At 39.5% G+C, this 20591-nt stretch overlaps 1 non-coding gene and 1 pseudogene across 2 annotated transcripts in view; both read left to right on the top strand.

Moving 5' to 3' along the window:
* Positions 1 to 20591, top strand: part of LOC102729136 (uncharacterized) — a 161858-nt gene that overhangs the window by 4387 nt on the left and 136880 nt on the right. The window lies entirely within an intron of this gene.
* LOC102733467 (uncharacterized) overlaps positions 11525 to 20591 on the top strand; it is a 13243-nt pseudogene continuing 4176 nt past the window's right edge. The window contains exons 1-3 of the transcript XR_014140679.1: positions 11525 to 11578; positions 19626 to 19751; positions 20221 to 20316. The product of XR_014140679.1 is annotated as an uncharacterized LOC102733467 (transcript). The remainder of the gene's footprint in view (positions 11579 to 19625; positions 19752 to 20220; positions 20317 to 20591) is intronic.

Raw genomic sequence — 20591 nt, 5'->3', positions numbered from 1 at the left:
CAATATTGTGTAGAAGGAATAGCTATGCCTATCATGATTTCTACTGTGGCCATCAAAACAAGAAGATGTGTAATAATTAGAACTCTCTTACACTAGTCATTGAGTTGCGTATTGGTCAAACGCCTTTGGAAAACTGTTTAGTGACATGTAATTTGAATATATGCAGTGACTCAGACCAAGTAATTTCATATGTTGGTCCATACTTAACTAAGATATTGATTGCATGTGCAACAAAAGAAACCCAACAAGAATGCTCATGGTTGCATCATTGCTAATAGCCCCAACCTGGAAACAAACCAGATGTCCATCAACAGCAGAACTGATAACTGGTATATTCATAAAAAGACCACACCGCAGTGAGAATGAATGAATTGCTCCATGAGACCACATGGATGAGCGTCACAAATATAATGCTGAGCAAAAGAACTCACACAGACTAATTCCTGCTGTATGGTTCTAAATACGCAAATTTATAAAAAACAGGCAATACTAACCTGTGGTGTTAAAAACTAGATGACAGTTAGCTCTGGCAAGATAGAATGGATAGTGGTTGGGGACTATCAGGAGATGGGCTTCTGGGTTCCTAGTTTTATTTCCTTGAACTATGTTGTAGTTACAAGGGCATATTCACTTTGTGATACATCACTGAGTATTAGAGTTGTGCTTTATGCCTGTGCTTTTTGGTATGCGTGTTATTCTTCAATAAATGCATTTGAATACATTTTTACTATTAGGACAAATAAGGTAAATTATGAGACTTTGCAATCTTAATATCATTTCCATTTTATGAAAAATAGTCACCCAAAGGATTCCAAGCTGAAGCATTTCAATTATTCAGCTTACATTTACAAATATATAGATATATATTTTTTGAACATCCACAACTATCTGATATAATGTCATTTGAGTGTAGAAGGACAATTATGTTTACAGTTTGCCGAATCTGTAATCTTTTAGTTGAAAGTTGAGCTAGCTATCCACACCCATCAGTGAAACTGCTTTCACAGAAGAGTCCAACCTGTGACAATTAGTGGAGACATCAGAAAAGTTGTTTCTTCATTATCTCTGTAGAACATTCGATTTCTTAGAAGCACAGGCCATCAAAACTCTCATTTCAGGTTTTTCTTTCATTATTTTATGTGATCTTGTTATCAGAAAAGAATTTTTATGTTCAGTATCACAGAGAGGGCATAATAAAGACTATTGTGGTTGCCACGGTGGCCATCAAGACAAGGCCCATGTGTATTCCCTGGATCCCAGCAATGACCCTTCCTGGATGTAATGGGAAATCTGCTGTCAGCCAGAAAGTCATGGATCCTCTCCTGGGGAGCACTGGTTGGTATCTGAAAAGAGACCTGCACTGGGAATTGTAGAGGCTGAATACAGTCACAGTATCTGTGTCTGATGCTTAAAGTCCACAGGCAGTAAACAGGGGAAGATCACAGATAGGCTGGAATCCCGTGAGCATGAGCTAGGACCTCATACCAACAGACTGAAACCTGTGTCCTTTCTTCCTGCCTCTGACCTCGGTGATCAGGGTGTCCTGCAGAAGGCAGGGCCCTTCATCCTGGAGCTCAACACACACCTGCATCCCACGAATCAGAGAAACTGAAGGAAAAACGCAAAGGAAGACAAAGCAAGTGCAGGTCCAGCTTCTGCTTCCTGCCAGTGAGGTGAGTCAGTTGGTTCAGCAACAATGTGCGTGTGTGTATGTGTGTAGACACATGCTACAAAATCCAATTCATTTTATTATCAGTTCTAGGCTTTAAAGTTAACTAAGGTTAAGGTCCTTTGGAAATTATATATAAGCTAACTACAGAGCAACACATTGACTGTTGATATCAAAAAGTCTGTCACAAGTATAATTCAAGGGAATTGAACACCAGTGTTAAGTTTTTCATAATCTTAAACATGTGGAAGTAATATAACTTAGCAGATAAGTAAAACCGTAAGTTTAGATTAACTAAGCCCTCTGTGAGAAAGCAAACCCAAGTGTGATACTGTGATTTATAATAAGAAATATATATTTTTGGTCTTTGTCCTCATTTCTGGCAGAGTTCCTCAAACCCTTGGAATTTCCTAAGTGATGAGAGTGATAACAGTCTTTTGTTGTGTTAATGACTTTTGGACAGCACCTAAGGAGGTTCCTGGATTGGAACTGTTGGCCCCACCCCCCTTGACCTTGGGAAGGACAAAGGCTAGAGGTTGAATCAGTCATCAGTGGCCAATGATTTAATCAATTGTGCCTATGTAACAAAGCCTCCATAAAAACCCAAACCCAGTTTGGTGGAAGTGGGAAGTTTTGGGGAAGGTGGTATGCTTGGACGGGATATAGAAGCTCTACGCCCTTTCCCCTACCCCTTGCCCTGTGCATCTCTTCCATCTGGCTGTTCCTGAGTTATATCCTTTTATAATAAACTGGTGATCTAATGAGTGAAATGGCTGAGTTCTGTGAGTGGCTCTAGCAAAGTAATTGAACCCAAGGAGACGGTCATTGGAACCTCCAATCTAAGCACAGGTGACAACCTGGATTTGTGATTGGCAACTGAAGCTGGGAGCAGTCTTATAGGACCGAGCCCTTAGCCTCTGGAATCTGAGGCTATCTCAGGTAATTGTATCAGAATTGAGTTAAATTATAGGACACCCACCTGGTGTCTGAGAATTGTTTGGATGTATACAAAAAACAAAAACAAAAAAAACCCCATGCACTAGAATTGGTGATCAGAAACATACCATATCTTACAAAACAGAATGCATGCTTACAGTATATTCCATAATGATAAAGCTCAGGAAGAAACATTTGGTTCTTTTTATTTTATTTTTTTTAAGATTTTATTTATTTATTTATTGAGAGAGAGAGAATGATAGAGAGAGAGCATGAGAGGGTGGAGGGTCAGAGGGAGAAGCAGACTCCCTGCTGAGCAGGGAGCCCAATGCGGGACTCGATCTCCGGACTCCAGGATCATGACCTGAGCCGAAGGCAGTTGCTTAACCAACTGAGCCACCCAGGCGCCCCATTTGGTTCTTTTTAAACCAAAATCATCAAGCTAGTCTGATTTATTTACAGAGTCACCTTGATTATGGGCACTTGGGTTCTTATGTAAAAATCCCTCTAAACTAGTGTTTCTATGAGAAGCTTTATTTTTGTTTTCCTAAAAAGGCCACATTCAGAGAATTAGAAGTTTGGTTTCTTCTCTGGGAACCCTAGAGTTTCCTTATATTAGATTTATATATTAAAAAAAAACTATTCTCTATAAATTTTTTTTTAAGATTTTATTTATTTATTTATTCATGAGAGAGAGAGAGAGAGGCAGAGGGAGAAGCAGGCTCCCCGCAGAGCGGGGAGCCCAATGCGGGACTCGATCCCAGAACCCTGGGATCATGACCTGAGCTGAAGGCAGACGCTTAACCGACTGAGCCACCCAGGTATCCCTATTCTCTATAAATTTATCAGAATTCCTTTACCTTGAGTCTTTATAACCTAATTTGTTAATCCCTTCCAACTGTAGGGAAATATTTGAAAAACACACAGTAAGAGAAAGGTAAATGTGTCTCATTTACAGACACAGACACACAGCTTGCAGCTTCATTTCACCAACCTTAACCACAAGTCAAAAGTAAACAATACAAAAGCTCACCCGTGCGGGTCTCACGAGACTGTTCTCCTTTTTGGTGGACAGAAGACATTTTCTGGAGTTGTATGAAGTCACATACAAACAAACCAGAGTTTCTGTCTTCTCCCACACATCAGAGAATAGGTTCATCCGCCATCACCTGCCCAACAGAGATCCAATTTGAGGAATTTTCTTTTTTTTTTTTAAGATTTTATTTATTTGACAGGACAAGCAGGGGGAGCAGCAGGGAGAGGGAGAAGCAGACCCTCTGCAGAGTGGGGAGCCTGATGTAGGGCTCGATCCCAGGACCCCGGGACCCTGACCTGAGCTGAAGGCAGCCGCTTAACCTACTGAGCCTCCCAAGCGCCCCTGATCTGAAGAATTTTTTAAAGCAGAAAAAAACCTAGGGGGCAAGAACAGAAAGACTTATAATGCTGTCAACAGTCCACTGTGGAAAAATCCTAGGAACATTAAGACTTGTTAAAAAGGCAGCAAGATAGGGGCGCCTGGGTGGCTCAATTGTTAAAACATCTGCCTTTGGCTCAGGTCATGATCCCAGGGTCTTGGGATCAAGCCCCGCATCAGGCTCCCCGCTCGCTCGGGAGTCTGCTTCTTCCTCCCCCACTCCCCCTGCTTGTGTTCCCTCTCTCGCTGTCTCTCTGTCAAATAAATAAAATCTTAAAAAAAAAAAAAAGGAACAAGATAACAAGGTGTGTCATCTGATGGAAAGTTGACATTTTTTTTCATTATTTTTTCAAGATACCTCAAACTGGAAAAGGGGTTTCAGATTGAAGTTTATCTTTATTTCACTACAGAGCCTTCAGGAAAGAGTCCACATATGAATGCACGTATGAATGCACATGAAATGAAGATCACAAAGAATTCTGACTTAATCATCCATTGAAAAGTTATTTCAGAAAGATAGTTTTAATTAATGTTAAAGAACCACAGACCAAGAGAGCACATTCTGAATGGAGCACTGGGTATTATATGCAAACAATGAATCATGGAACACTACATCAAAAACTAATGATGTAATGTATGGTGATTAACATAATTAAAAAAAAACACAGACCAGCACTAACACTTTTTTTATATAAGAACATTTGCACTAGAGAGAAAATGTGACAGTTAATTTTATATGTCACCTTACTGGGTCATGGGTGTCCAGACTTTTGGTCAAACATTATTCTGGGTGTGTCCATGAGGGTGTTTCTGGATGAGATGAACACTTGAATCTACAGACTAAGTAGAGATTGCCCTCTCTAGAGTGGGTGGGACCCATTCAATCCATTGAAGATCTGAATTGAACAAAAAGGCTGAGTAAGCAGGAACTCCTCCTCCCTGACTCTTGAGCTGGAACATTGGTCTTTGCTGGCCTTCACACTTGGATGGAAACATCAGCTCTCTGTGTCTCAAGCCTGCCAATTTTCAGACAGGAACTTAAACCATTGGCTGTCCTGGTTCTCAGGCCTTCAGACTCAGACTGGGACTCTAGCTTGCCAACTCCAGATCTTGGGACTTACCGGCTTCCATAGCTGTGTGAGCCAATTTTTTATAATCAATCTCTCTATTCCTTTTTTAAAATAGATTTTTAAGTAATCTCCACACCAAACATGGCTCGAACTCACAACCCTGAGAATAAGAGTCACATGCTCTACCAACTGAGCCAGCCAGGCACCCCCTCTTTGTATTCCTATTGGAATTGTTTCACATCCTATTGGTTCTGTTTCTCTGGAAAACCCTAATACAGAAACTATATAGACGACATAGAATTTTTTTCTATGTATAAAGTAAGAAAATAGTTGATTTATAAAGAAAATAGTTGCAAATTTAATAATGTGAAAAACTTTTCTGTGACTCCAGAACCCTAGCCTGCAAACAACGTTTGTAGAGTATCTCAGAATGCAGGGTCTAGTAGGTACAACCATATAAAAACAAGTTTCCTCCAACCCCAAAGACGCTAATATCATTAAAACGAACAAAATGGGGGTAGCCTGTGTGACAGCAGAAGACAGTAAGTTCAACGTGGGACAGGTTCAGTTTGAGGTGTTTAGAGAGGCCCTGGGCAGGACAGGTAACCTCTCTGTACTACCTTATCTGAAAAATGGAATAACATACATTCTTGATAGGCTGTTGTGAGAATTCAATGAATTAGTGTATGTAAACTGCTTAGAACGGCCTGGTCCATAATAAATTCTATACACGTTAGTCATTATGAGGTATCTAGAGCTCTCTCGTGTGAACGGCACATAGCAACAAGGCAGTTATCTACAAGTTAATGGCTGCTGATGACATGCAAGGAACAGAGCAAAAGAGAACACCAAAGAGACTGCTTTAACACCGCGAGAAGTGGATCCAAAAGACGCGTCGGACACGAGCTACCATGAAGGCAGAAGGAGAACCTGGAGCCTCCCAGGCTGGTGCAGGAACAGTCTACAGAGAAAACCATCTGCTTAAGGGGAACAGCTTCAAAGAACCCGAATGTCTTCAACTTAACCAAGGAGCTGGAAAATACTCTTCTGGCTACTGAGAACGAAATTGGGGCAGCATCAGTTTGGGCCCAACATGTGGCCCAACAGCCAAGAAAGGGAAGTCCCGTTGCAGAGCACGGGATGAGGGCAGGGTTTTCATTCCAGGATCTGCAGGAAGGAAGAGCTGAGGTCTGGCCACCACATGCCATCCCTGCCCGGAATCGAAGTTACGAAGGCCCGCCTGTCCTGCCCGTGGACCACAGACTCCCTTATGCTTTTCAGTCATACCTTTATAGTCGCTCTTGGAAGTCTACGTCGGTTTCCTCGGCGCTTGCCACACCCAGCAGTATCCAGCGCCACACAGGGTTGGGGAACCAGCAGACCAACAGCGGCTCACCTAACTGCAAGCAAAGCCAAGCCCCGCGCGCATGCGCGAGTGTGGTGCTGAGCTGCGCACGCGCACTGAGCGTCGCTGCCTCCCGCCACTGTGACGAACTTGACGTTCCCTGCCGCCTTTGATACCCTTGGGCACGGACACAGACCCACGCGGGGACGCCGGCGGGCCTCTTCCACTTGTTTGGCCGGCCCCTGAAATGCCAGCGGGGCTGAGGTACTAGTGCGGGAGTATCACCGACTCCCGTGGGGGGCGTCAAGAGCCCGAAGACTTCGTGAGTCTCTGCGTTCGAGTCCGGGGCCAGGAGTCTAGTCCCCCGAGGGCCTGGCGTGCGGGTCCTTGACTGTATGGACCCCTCGCCCCCAGGTCCCCTCCTAGACCCGGGAAGGAGGAGGAAGCTGATAGGAGAATCTCGCAGGGTCCCCTGAAAACTGCAGAGGGTGGTGTGAGTGGTTGCCCTCGGAGTTTCACACGTCCAGAGCTGTCCTACCTAACAGGTGGGCGTTCTCCTCGCTGGCCTGAATCCAGTCACTTTTTTGTAAGCTCATTTGAATGCACAGGCAGTTCAGAAAATCCGTTTTAAATCTCTATTCCTTCCCATATTATGATTGCATAAATTGGGGGTTGCTGGATTGGGCTGTGGCCATGAAGATCACACAAGGGTTGATCTCTTGTACTTTACATAGCAATTCAGGTTTAGGAATCACGGCGTAGGAAATTTCTTCCTGATAAAATACCCAAGCTGCTCATGCATCACCTAATCTTGGTCATCTTGCTTTGGGAGATCAAGACTTGTGAAGTTACAACACCCTAAAATATTCTGGGAAAAGGATCTGACACAAGGGGCAGGAAGTAACTGGTCACTTAGCTGGTGACTGGCAGAGGATTCTTCCTGTTAGAGGGAGAAAGAAAAACATAGAATGGTTTTCCCTTTTTAAAATAAGTTAACCAAAGCCCAGAAGCTGAAGGAAATAGTTGCCCAAATCACCCTTCCAGGCATTGGCACAATCAAGACACCAAATTAAAGATCAAAAGATTTTAAATTTCTACTTTACATAAATATTTACCACCAAAATTGTCCTTACAGTGGTTATACCATTTTACGGTTTTTTTCTTTATTACTGCCTACACTCACTGGCAATGTTTCCCCACATTCTGCCACGTTTGGTATTGTCAGAATTTTTTATTGTATCACTTTTTTTACTGAATGAATTAATGAAATGGATTCATCTTTATTTCACTAATGATTGCTGATACTACCTTTTCATGTTTATTGGACATTGCATTTCCTGCCATGAAATTGCCTATTTTTTTTTGCCCATTTTTTCTTTAATCATTAACTTTTATAAAGATACAAATAAAATATAAATCAATTTCCAATTAAATAAAAACAAAACCCCAAGCATCACAGGTAAATCTAAAGACTCCTTTGGGGCGCCTGGGTGGCTCAGTTGGTTAAGCAACTGCCTTCGGCTCAGGTCATGATCCTGGAGTCCTGGGATCGAGTTCCGCATCGGGCTCCCTGCTCGGCAGGGAGTCTGCTTCTCCCTCTGACCCTCCTCCCTCTCATGCTCTCTGTCTCTCATTCTCTCTCTCGCAAATAAATAAAATCTTAAAAAAAAAAAATAAAGACTCCTTTGATCACCACCCTTAAGATCATTTCCTCATCTTCCTCAGTGGAACCACTGTTGTCACTAGAGTATATATTTTTAGAATTTTCCAAAATAGTTTTACAACCTGAACCTACTGATAAATCAATAGCACTGAGAAAAGACAATTAGAAATGAGCCTTATGAGTACATATAAAATTTATGTTTACACTATACTGTAGTCTATTAAGTGTACAATAGCATTGTCTAAAAAAGCAATGCACATAACCATCATCTGAACTTTCAACAAGTCTTAACCTTTTTGCTGGTGGAGGGTCTTCCCTCGGTGCTGAGGACTGTTGACTGGTCAGGGTGGTGGTTTCTGAAGGTTGGGAAGGCTGAGGCAATTTCTCAAAATAAGACAACAGTGAAGTTGACCACATGGGTTGACGCTTCCTTTCACAATTTCTTTGTGACATATGATACTTATTTGATAGCATTTTACCCACAGTAGAACTTCTATCAGAATTGGAGTCTATCTTCTCAAATCCTGCATCTGCTTTATCAACTAAGTTCATGTAATATTCTAAATCCTTTGGTGTCATTTCAGCAATCTTCGGAGCATCTTCATCAGGATAGATTCCATCTCAAGGAACAACTTTCTTTGTTTATCCACAGGAAGCAACTTCTCATTTGTTAAAGTTTTATCATGATCTAGGGGTCATGAGATGGAGCCCCAAGTTGGCCTCCACACTGGGTGTGGAGCCTGCTTAACATTCTTTCTCCCTTCCTCTCCCTCTGCCCCCCACCCCCACTTTCTCTCACTCTGGCTCTTGCTAAAAATAAATAAATAAAAGTTTTATCATGAGATTGCAACAATTCAGTCACATGTTCAGCTTCCACTTCTAATTCTAGTTCTCTTGCCATTTCTACCTCTTCTTCAGTTACTTCCTCCACAGAAGTCCCTCAAAGTCATCCATAGGATTGGAATCAACTTCTTCCAAACTCCTGTTCATGTTGATATTTTGATCTCTTCCCATGAATGACGAATGTTCTTAACAACATCTAGAATGGTGAATCCTTTCCGGAAGATTTTCAGTTTACTTTGCCCAGACCCATCAGAGCAATCACTACCTATGGCAGCTATAACCTTACAAAATGTATCTCTTAATAAGAAAACTCAACAGTGGAAATTCATTGATCCGTGTGCTGCAGAGTGGACGTTGTGTTAGCAGGCATAAAAACAACATAAATCTCACTGTCCATCTCCATCAGAGCTCTTGGGTGACCAGGTGCATTGTCAATCAGCAATAATATTTTGAAAGGAATCTTTTTTCCTGAGCAGTAGGTCTCTACAGTGGGCTTAAAATATTCAGTAAACTATGTTGTAAACAGATGTGCTCTCATCCAGGCTTTGTTGTTCCACTGATAGAGCACAGGCAGAGTAGATTTATCATCATTTTTAAGGGCCTTAGGATTTTCAAAATGGTAAATGAGCATTGGCTTCAACTTAAGTCGCCAGCTGCGTTAGCCCCTAGCAAGAGTGTCAGCCTCTTCTTTGAAGCTTTGAAACCAGGCATTGACTTCTCTCTAGCTCTGAAAGTCCTAGATGGCATCTTCTTCCAATAGAGGGCTGTTTTGTCTACATTGAAAATCTGTTATTTAGTGCAGCCGCTTTCATTAATTATCTTAGCTAGATCTTCTAGATAACTTGCTGCAGCTTCTAAATCAGCACTTGCAGCTTTGCCCTGCACTTTTATGTTATGGAGACGGCTTCTTTCCTTAAACCTCATGAAACAACCCCTTGCTAGCTTCAAACTTTTCTTCTCTTCTACAGCTTCCTCGCCTCTCTCAGCCTTCATAGAATTGAAGGGAGTTAGGGCCTTGCTCTGCATTAGGCTCTGGCTTCCAGGAATGTTGGGGCTGGTTTAACCTTCTGTCTGGACCACTGAAACTTTCTCCACATCAACAATAAGGTGGTTTTGCTTTCTTATCATCTGTAGGTTCACTGGAGAAGCACCTTACATTTCCTTCGAGAACTTTTCCTTTGTATTTACAACACAGCTGTTTGGTTCAAGAGACTTAGATTTTGGCCTCTCTTGGCTTTCAACATGCCTTCCTCACTAAGCATAATCATTTCCAGTTTTTTATTTCAAGTGAGAGACATGCAAATCTTCCTTTCACTTGAACACTTACAGGCCATTGTAGGATTATTAATTGGCCTCATTTCAATATTGTTGTGTCTCAGGGACTAGGGAGACCTAAAGAGAGGGAGAGAGACAGAGGAATGGCTGTTCAGTGGAGCAGAACACACAACATGTATCAATTAAGTTTGCTGTCTTAAATCGGCAGGGTTTGAGGCACCCTAAAGGAATTACAGTCATAACATCAAAGACCACTGTTCACAGATCACCAAAATAAATATAATAATAATGTTTTTTTAAAAAGATTCTATTTATTTGACAGAGCGAGCACAAGCAGGGGGAGCAGCAGGGGAGAGGGAGAAGCTGGCTTCCCACTGAGTAAGGAGCTAGATGTTGGGCTCAATCCCAGGACCCCTGGATCGTGACCTGAGCCGAAGGCAGACACTTAACTGACTGAGCCACCCAGGTGCCCCTAATAATAATCAAGTTTGAAATATTGTGAGAATTACCAAAATGTGACACAGAGACATGAAGTGAGCAACCGCTATTGGAAAAATGGTGCCAGGACACGTGCTCAACACAGGGTTGCTGCAAACCTTCCATCTGTTAAAAAAACGCAGTATCTGCCAAGTGCAATAAAGTGAAGCACAATAAAAAGTACCTATATACTAAATTTAAAGATCCCTATTAATAGAATATATAATCAATAATCAAGCAGGGGGAGCGGCAGGCAGAGGTAGAAGCAGCCTGCTTGCTGAGCAAGGAGCCCGATGCGGGACTCCATCCCAGGACCCTGAGATCATGACCCGAGCCAAAGGCAGATACTTGTGCTCTCTCTGACAAATAAATAAAATCTTTAAAAAATATGTTATTTAAGCCCTCTATATACCTATTTTAAAAATAGGTATGAGCCTACTGAGCCACCAGGTGGCCTTAAATAACATATTTAATAAGGCCAAACCTTAAATATTTTTGTAATACATGGAGAGAATACACCTTTTTTTTGAGCATTCATGGAACATATACAAAATTTATTATATATTTAGCCCCCCAAAACCTTAGTAAATTACAAACATTAGAAACGGAAAGGATGACGCATGGTTTTACAAGCTAGTTCAAACAAATCTAATTCAAGTTACAGGTAAAAATTATGTTATACAAACTGTTTAAGAGAATAAGACTAAGCTAGGTGTTCTATGTGTGAAGCCAAAATTTTCTAAGTATTTAATAAATTGATTCTTCATATGCTTCCCAAAAGGAAAAAACTTATTTCTCCACTAAATGATAGGGCAAAAAAGAAGTGAAATATATGGTCTTCTTCATAGTTGTAGACAGAGATGAGTGTGGTGTGGTAAAAGCATGGGTATTGGGATTAGATCTCATTTCACATCCTGTCACCACAAATTATTTGCTATATTACTTCCAGAGATTGGGGACATTATCTCTGTCAGCAGCCTCAGTTTTCTTGTCTTGAAAATGTGCAAAATTATAGCTTCTGTATGAGGTTGAGATAAAGATTAAATGTGGTGATACACGTAAATCTTAATACCGTTCCCTGGAACAAGGAAAGCACTCAACAAACATTTCCTTCTCTTTCTTGTATGTGTGTTCTCATATCCAGAACTAATCTGTTTTGTGGTTATTGCTGGCCTCTAGGGAAAAAAATGACCATGTCAGGACCCCTGGCAACAAGGACCACGGATGCCCCTATCTGTGATCTGTGAGGAAATGTAGCAACTCTTGTGACCCTTCTGAGGCGGGAGGGACATGGTGAGGGTCCTGATGGGTGCTCCTGGGTGAGGACATCGCACTCATATAAATTGGTATGTAAGGATTTCCAGGCCAAAGTGTCGGGGACTTTCAAGGTAGGCTTGACTTTCATGTCTTTTATCTCATCTTCAGGTAAATGTCTTCCCAAGACTCTGCCATTCAAAGAGGAGCATCCCATAGGAAGATGTTATGGCTGCTCTGCATTTAGCAGTTTTGTCTGAGGTAGGATGTGCCTTCTTCTGTTTCTAAACAGCTGTTTTGGTTTTCATTAAATAACAAATAAGTTTATAAACTAAAGAGTGAAGTCTTAAGTGTTAGCAAGTTTGGCATATGACCATTGGGATTTTGTCTTGCTTGTTTGAGTGTGTGTGTGCAAATGTGTCTAGATTCACCCTTCTTTTTTTTTTTTTAAGATTTTATTTTTGACAGAGAGAGTGTACAAGCAGGGGAAGCAGCAGGCAGAGGGAGAGGGAGAAGCAGGCTCCCCGCCCAGCAAGGAACCTAATGCGGGGCTTGATCCCAGGACCCTGGGATCCTGACCTGAGCCAAAGGCAGATGCTTAACCGTCTGAGCCACCCAGGTGCCCCAAGATGCACCCTTCTTCTTTTAAATGATTGTATATGGCATCATATGGTTGTACCATAATTTATTCATCTATTCCCCTTTTGGTGGCTGACTGCCTTGATTTTACACTCTGTGCTATGGCAAGAATTCTTGCACAAATAGTTTACAAACTTGTATTAATGTGGTATAGATCATAAGATTTTCACATTAAAGATTTTGATAGAGCCTTCAAAAATGCCTTTTGAAAGATTCTCATCATTAGTGAATAAGAATGAGAATACCAATTTCCAGTACGTGTAAATATCAACGTTAGGTGCCATCAAGCTTTAACATTTTTGTCAGGCATATATTGATGAGAAAAAGTATCGCATTATGAAATTTATTTTTAGGGATCAATGAGGTAAAGATCTGTTCTTCCAAGTGAGTAGCCAAATGCCTATGCAATATTTTCTGAATGAGTCATGTTTTCCTCAGTTATCTGAAATGCTGTCTTTATTATAAACCAAATTGATCTCTGTACCTGGTACAGTTTCTTTATTCCTTAATCTGTTTGACTGATGTATTTATACATTTGTGCACCAGGATTGTCCTGATTAATAGAGATTTAAAGCACTGGCAGATATCTGGTGGAATATGCTTCCGATATTTTCCTTTTTTGTAAGTTTCTTGACTACTCTAGAACATTGACTTTACCAGAACTTTATAATCAACTTACCAAGTTTTAGCAAATATGCCATTATAATTGGAATTGGATTGGATTTATAGATTAGTTTGGAGACAATTGATAGACATTAAGTCTAAGTCTGTCCATCTAGGAAACATGGTATGGGTTTCCATTTTTCAAGTTTTTAATGTCCTTTTTTTTTTTTTCAGCCAAAAGCTCTTACATATTTATTACTGAACCAACCTACTGGTACAGAAGCATAGTAACAGAGAAGAATCACTTCCCGAATAAAACATGTCTATTTTTAGGTAATAGGGATGTTTACAGAGTGATAGGAGCACGTGACCTTCAAATAGCATAAATACGTGTGCGGTCTTATGTGCCATCCTTATAGATCCAGTTTGGCTCTCCAACGCCTCCTCTTGGAGTTGTACCTGATTTTATTACCAGTTTTCATCTGAATCCACTGTGGAATGGGAGAGTTCTGCTTTTGTTTCTTGATCAGGAAATGCTTGATCCTGAAAGTCTTTTGAGAAGACATGGCAAGGAACAGTCAACCACACACACCACAATGGCAGAGAAAAGGAAAGAGAGAGCTCAAGTTTTTAATGTCCTTTAAAAAAGTGTTAGAGTTTTTTCATAGTTTTTGTACCTGTAGAAATTGGATCTTTCTAAAAACTCATTTTGAGAATGGTTATTGCTAATATAAATCACAAATTTTTTTTTAAAGATTTTATTTATTTATTTGACAGAGAGAGACACAGTGAGAGAGGGAACACAAGCAGGGGGAGTGGGAGAGAGAGAAGTAGGCTTCCCGCAGAGCAGGGAGCCCGATGCGGGGCTCGATCCCAGGACCCTGGGATCATGACCTGAGCCGAAGGCAGACGTTTAACGACTGAGCCACCCAGGCGCCCCATAAATCACAAATTTTATATATATCTTACTGCTCTCCTGGGTGCCAGGAGTATTCATTGCTATTGGGTTGCACCTGCATCTAGGCCTCTTCGGGAAGAGTTATAAAGTAGATATATTTTTTAATTTTTAAAAATTTTTTAAATTCCAGTATAATTAACATACTGTATTACATTAATTTCAGGTATACAATATAGTGACTCAACAAGTCTATTCATTACTCAGTGCTCATCAAGATAAGTGTGCTCTTAATCCTCTTCACCTATTTCACCCATCCTCCCACCAACCTCCCCTCTGGTAACTTGTTCTCTGTAGTGAAGAGCCTGATTTTTTGTTTGTCTCTTTTTTTTCCCCTTTGTTTTGTTTCTTAAATTCCACAAATGAGTGAAATTATATGGTATTTGTCTTTTGCTGACTGACTTATTTCACTTAGCATAGTATTCTCTAGATATGTCCTGATTGTTGTTAATGGCAAGATTTCATTTTTGTATGGCAGAAGATTCCATTATATATACCACATATTTATCCATTCATCTGTTGATGGACACTTGGGTTGCTTCCATAATTTGGTTATTGTAAATAATGCTACAATAAACATAGGGGTGCATATATCTTTTCAAATTGGGATTTATTTGAAATCCCAAATAGTGGGATTTATTCCTGGGATGCAAGTTGGTTTTCATATTTTTTGAGTAAATATCCATAGTGGAATTACAGGATCAATGGTAATCCTGTTTTTAATTTTTTTGAGGAACTTCCATACTGTTTTCCACAGTGGATGCACCAGTTTGCATTCCCACCAACTGTGCAGTAGGGTTCCTTTTTCCTCCACATCCTTGCCAACACTTGTTGTTTCTTGTGTTTTTTATTTTAGCCATTCAGACAGGTGTGAGGTGATATCTCATTGTGGTTTTGATTTGCAGTCCCTGATGATTAGTGATGTTGAGCATCTTTTTGTGTGTCTGTTGGCCATTTGAATGTCTTTGTTGGAGAAATGTCTGCTCGTGTCTTCTGCCCATTTTAAGTAGAATTATGTGGGTTTTTTGGGTATTGAGATGTATCAGTTCTTTATATATTTTGGATACTCCTTATCAGATACATCATTTGCAAGTATCTTCTCCCATTCAATAGGTTGTCTTTTAGTTTTGTTGATTGTTACCTTTGCTGTGCAGAAACTTTTTATTTTGATGTAGTCTCAATAGTTTATATTTTATTTTGTTTCCCTTGCCTTAGGAGACCTATCTAGAAAAATATTGCTATGGCCAATGTCAGAGAAATTACTGCCTATGCTGTCTTCTAGGATTCTTATGGTTTCACATTTAGGTCTTTAATCCGTTTTGAGTTTATTTTTGTGTATGGTGAAAGAAAGTGGTCCAGTTCCATTCTTTTGCAATACCTGCCCAATTTTCCCAACACTATTTATTAAAGTCTCTTTTTCCCATTGCATATTCTTGCCTCCTTTGTCAAAGATTAATTGGCCATATAATCGTGAGTTTATTCCTGGGCTTTCTACTCTATTCCATTGATCTATGTGTCTGTTTTTAACCAGTACCATACTGTTTTGATTACTGCAGCTTTGTAATATATCTTGAAATCTGGGATCGTTTTGTTCTTTTTCAAGATTGCTTTAGCCATTCACAGTCTTTGTGGTTCCATACAGATTTTAAGATGATTTGTTCTAGGGGCGCCTGGGTGGCTCAGTCGGCTAAGCGACTGCCTTCAGCTCAGGTCATGATCCCAGGGTCCTGGGATCAAGCCCCGCATCGGGCTCCCTGCTCAGTGGGAAGCCTGCTTCTCCCTCTCCCTCTGCCTGCCACTCTGCCTACTTGTGCTGTATATCTCTCTGTCAAATAAATAAATAAAATCTTTAAAAAAAAAAAGATGATTTGTTCTAGTTCTGTGAAAAATGCTGTTGGTATTTTGATAAGGATTGCAGGAATCTATAGATTGCTATGGACAGTATGGACATTTTAACAATATTTGTTCTCCCTCTTCATGAGCAGGGAATATCTTTCCATTTGTTTGTGTCATCTTTAATTTTCTCAATCAGTGTATTATAGTTTTTAGCGTACAGATCTTATATCTACTTGGTTAAGTTTACTCCTAGATATTTTTAATTTGTGGTATAATTGAAAAGAGGATTGTTTTCTTAATTTCTGTTATTTCATTATTAGTGTATGAAAATGCAATGGATTTCTGTATATTGATTTTGTATCCTAGGACCTTACCAAATTCATTTATCAATTCTAGTAGTTTTTTTGGTGGAATCTTTAGGGTTTTCTATATATAGTATCATGTCATCTGCAAATAGTGAAAGTTTTACTCCTTCCTTACCAATTTGGATGCATTTTATTTCTTTTTGTTGTCTGAGTTCTGTGGCTAGGGCTTCCAATACTGTGTTGAATAAGTGGTGAAAGTAGACATCCTTGTCTTGTTCCTGATGTTAGGGGAAAATCTCTCAGTTTTTCACCAAGGAGTATGATGTTATCTGTGGGTGTTTTATATATGGCTTTATTATGTGGAGGTGTGTTCCCTCTAAACCTACTTTGTTGAGGGTTTTTATCATGAATGGGTATTATACTTTGTCACATGCTTTTTCTGCATCTATTGAAATGATCATGTGGTTTTTATCCTTTCTCTTGTTGATGTGATGCATCATGTTGATTTATTTGTGAATATGGAACCAACTTGCATCCCAGGAATAAATCCCACTTAATTGTGGTGAATCATTTTTTTAATGTATTGTTGAATTTGGTTTGCTAATATTTTGTTGAAGATTTTTGCATCTGTGTTCGTTCATTAGAGATATTGGCCCGTAGTTCTCCTTTTTCTAGTGTGTGTGTGTGTTTTTTTAAAGATTTTATTTATTTATTTGACAGAGAGAGACACAGCGAGAGAGGGAACACAGCAGGGGGAGTGGGGAGAGGGAGAAGCAGGCTTCCTGCGGAGCAGGGATCCAGAAGCCGAACTCGATCCCAGGACCCTGAGATCATGACCTGAGCCAAAGGCAGACACCCAATGACTGAGCCACCCAGGAGCCCCTTTTTCTAGTGTTTTTATCTGGTTTTGGTATCAAGGTGATGCTGGCCCCAAAGAATGAATTTGGAAGTTTTCCTTCCTCTTCTATTTTTTGGAATACTTTGAGAAGAATAGGTATTATCTCTTCTATGAATATTTGGTAGAATTCACCTGTAAAGCCATTGGTCCTGGTCTTTTGTTTGTTGGGAGTTTTAAAATTACTGATTCAATGTCATTGCTGGTAATCAGTCTTTTAAAATTTCCTATTTCTTTCTGATTCATTTTGGGAGATTATATGTTTTTAGGGATTTCTCCATTTCTTCTAGGTTGTCAAATTTGTTGGCATATAATTTTTCATAATATTCTCTTATAATCATTTATATTTCTGCTGTTTGGGTTATTTCTCCTCTTTCATTTGTGATTTTGTTTGAGTCCTCTCTTTTTTCATGAGACTGGCTAAACCATTTTTCAATTTTGTTGATCTTTTCAAAGAACCAGGTCCTAGTTCCAAAGACCTGTTCTATTGTTCTTTTAGTTTCTATTTCATTTATTTCTGCTCTAATCTTTATTATTTCCTTCCTTCTACTGGTTTTGGGTTTTGTTTGTTCTTCTTTTTCTAGCTCCTTTATGTATAAGGTTAGGTTGTTTATTTGAGATGTTTCTTGCTTCTTGAGGTAGGCCCGTATTGCAATAAACTTCCCTCTTAGTACAGTTTTTGCTGCATCCTAAAGATTTTGGACCATAGCATTTTCATTTTCATTTGTCTCCATGTATTTTTTTATTTCCTCTTTGATTTCTTGGTTGACCCATTTATTGTGCAGGACCATGTTATTTAACCTCCGTGTGTTTTTTGTGTTCTTTGTAGATTTTTTTCTTGTGGTTGATTTCTAGTTTCATAGCGTTGTGGTCAGAAAAGATGCATGGTATGACTTCAGCCTTTTTTACTTGTTGAGACCTGTTTTGTGGCCTAACATGTGATCTGTTCTGGAGAATGTTCCATGTGCTCTTGAAAAGAATGTGTATTCTGCTGTTTTAGGATGGAATGTTCTAAGTATATTTGTTAGATTCATCTGGTCCAATGTGTCATTCAAAGCTATTGTTTCCTGGTTGATTTTCAGTTTGGATAATCCATTGATGTGTGATTTTAAAGTCCCCTACTATTATTGTATTACTGTCAATTACTTCCTTTATGTTTATTAATAGCTACTTTATATATTTAGGTGCTCCCATGTTGGGTGCATAAATATTTACAATTGTTTTATCTTCTTGTTGTGTTGTTCCCTTTATGATTATGAAGTGTCCTTCTTTGTCTCTTGTTATAGTCTTTGTTATAAAGTCTGTTTTGTCCGATATAAATATTGGCCAGAAACCCTGGCTTTCTTTTCACATCCATTTGCATGATAAATGCTTTTCCATCCCTTCACTATCAATCTGCATGTGTCTTTAAGTCTGAAATGAGTCTCTTTTAGGCAGCATATAGATGGGTCTTGTTTTTTTATCCACTCTGTCACCCTGTGTCTTTTGATTGGAGCAGTTAGTTCATTTACATTCAAAGTAATTATTGATAGATATGTACATTTTGTAACTTGTTATGATTGTTTTTGTAGTTCTTCTCTGTTCCTTTCTTCTCTTGCTCTCTTCTCTCATGGTTTGCTGGCTTTCATTAGTGATATACTTGGATTCCTTTCTCTTTATTTTTTGCATATCTGTTACTGCTTTTTGATTTATGGTTATCATTAGGTTTATATATAACATTTTATGTATATAGTAGTGTATATTAAGTTGATGGTCACTTAAGTTTGATATATACAATTGATTTATGTAATATTCAAATAGAAGCAAAGTTAATCAGTGTATTGTTTAGAGATCCATATACATTTGGTTAAACTATAAAGAAAAGCAAGGAAATGTTTAACACAACATTTAGGATAAGTTATTACTCCTACAAGGATAAAATCCAGGAAGGACACACAGGTGAGTTCAAATGTATTGGTAATGTTTTATTTTTTAAGCTGGGTAGGGGCACACTGTTGTTCAGTTTATAGTGATTTTTGTAGACACTCTTGTGTGTAGTCTATATTTAACAAAATTTTAAACTATTTAAGAAATCTCTAGTGAAGGAAGAAACTTATGCTTTCCGGTTTCAAATCATAAGCCAGTGGTTAAATGTTACTTGAAGGCAGATTTTTATTCAAATTATAAAAATTTATGCTAACCATGAAAAGCTTCTGAGAATGGAGTAGGCTGCCTTGTAAAATAATTAGTTTTAATCCTTGGAGCAGTCCAGACAGAGATTAGGTGACTACTTGCTGAAGATATTCAAATATCCTCTTAGGAATTGGACTAAATGACCTGCAAGCTCCCTTCCAAAATAAGGATGTTCTATTTACATGAATCTCCCTATCAATATTCTATGTATTTTTCTTCACAATAGGTTATGTAATGGATAATTTTGTATTATTATACTATACTTGATGTTTAGGAATCAATGACATTCAGGGATGTGCCAGTAGACTTCACCTGGGAAGGATGGAAGTTAATGGACCCCACACAAAGGAATCTACACAGGGATTAATGCTGGAGAACTACAGGAACCTGATCTCTCTGGGTAAGAACAGTTTCTCCTCCGTGACTCTCCATCTTTCTACCAGACCAAATGGAGCTTAGGGTCCAGGGCTTTATGATTTCTTATGGACCCTTTATGGAGTAATTCTATCCCCATTTCTAAGTAAAAACTCTGTTCTTCGTAGAGGAAAAAATTTATATTTTCAGTGACTTACCTTGAAAGCAATACCTGAACATCCCAAGACTTAGGACTACCTCTTCTAGAATCTCTTTTAAGATAACTTCCATTCTGCCTTTTTTAGGGAGTAGGGGGAGTTGACCTATATTCATTCTGTGACAGTGTATTTCAGCATCCTTGGGAGCATAGATCTGAGTCCTCCCCAGGTACTTTTGTAATGAAATGGAACTCCTTATACTGGCCGCACCTTCCAAAAGATTGATGACCTCACCGAATTCTAGAATGGCTTTTTGTCACCAACATGGTCAATTCCCATTTCCTGTTTCCTGAACAGGGCTTGCAGTTTCCAAACCAGACATGATTTCCTAGTTGGAATCAGGAAAAGAGCCTTGGATGGTGGTGAGACAGATTTCAAGAAACCTCTATCCAGGTAAATAAATAAGAACCAGGATGTTAAGGTTCATTGCAAGTGACAACCTCAGTTAGTGTTTAAAAATTATCTTTTGGGGACGCCTGGGTGGCTCAGTTGGTTAAGCGACTGCCTTCGGCTCAGGTCATGATCCTGGAGTCCCGGGATCGAGTCCCACATCGGGCTCCCTGCTCGGCAGGGAGTCTGCTTCTCCCTCTGACCCTCCTCCCTCTCATGCTCTCTGTCTCTCATTCTCTCTGTCTCAAATAAATAAATAAAATCTTAAAAAAAAAAAA

Source organism: Leptonychotes weddellii, chromosome 15, assembly GCF_054177405.1.
Source record: "Leptonychotes weddellii isolate Sample4059 chromosome 15, ASM5417740v2, whole genome shotgun sequence".
Lineage (NCBI taxonomy): Eukaryota > Metazoa > Chordata > Mammalia > Carnivora > Phocidae > Leptonychotes > Leptonychotes weddellii.
The sequence above is the reverse complement of the archived record's forward strand: the minus strand, read 5'-3'. Positions and strand labels throughout refer to the sequence as shown.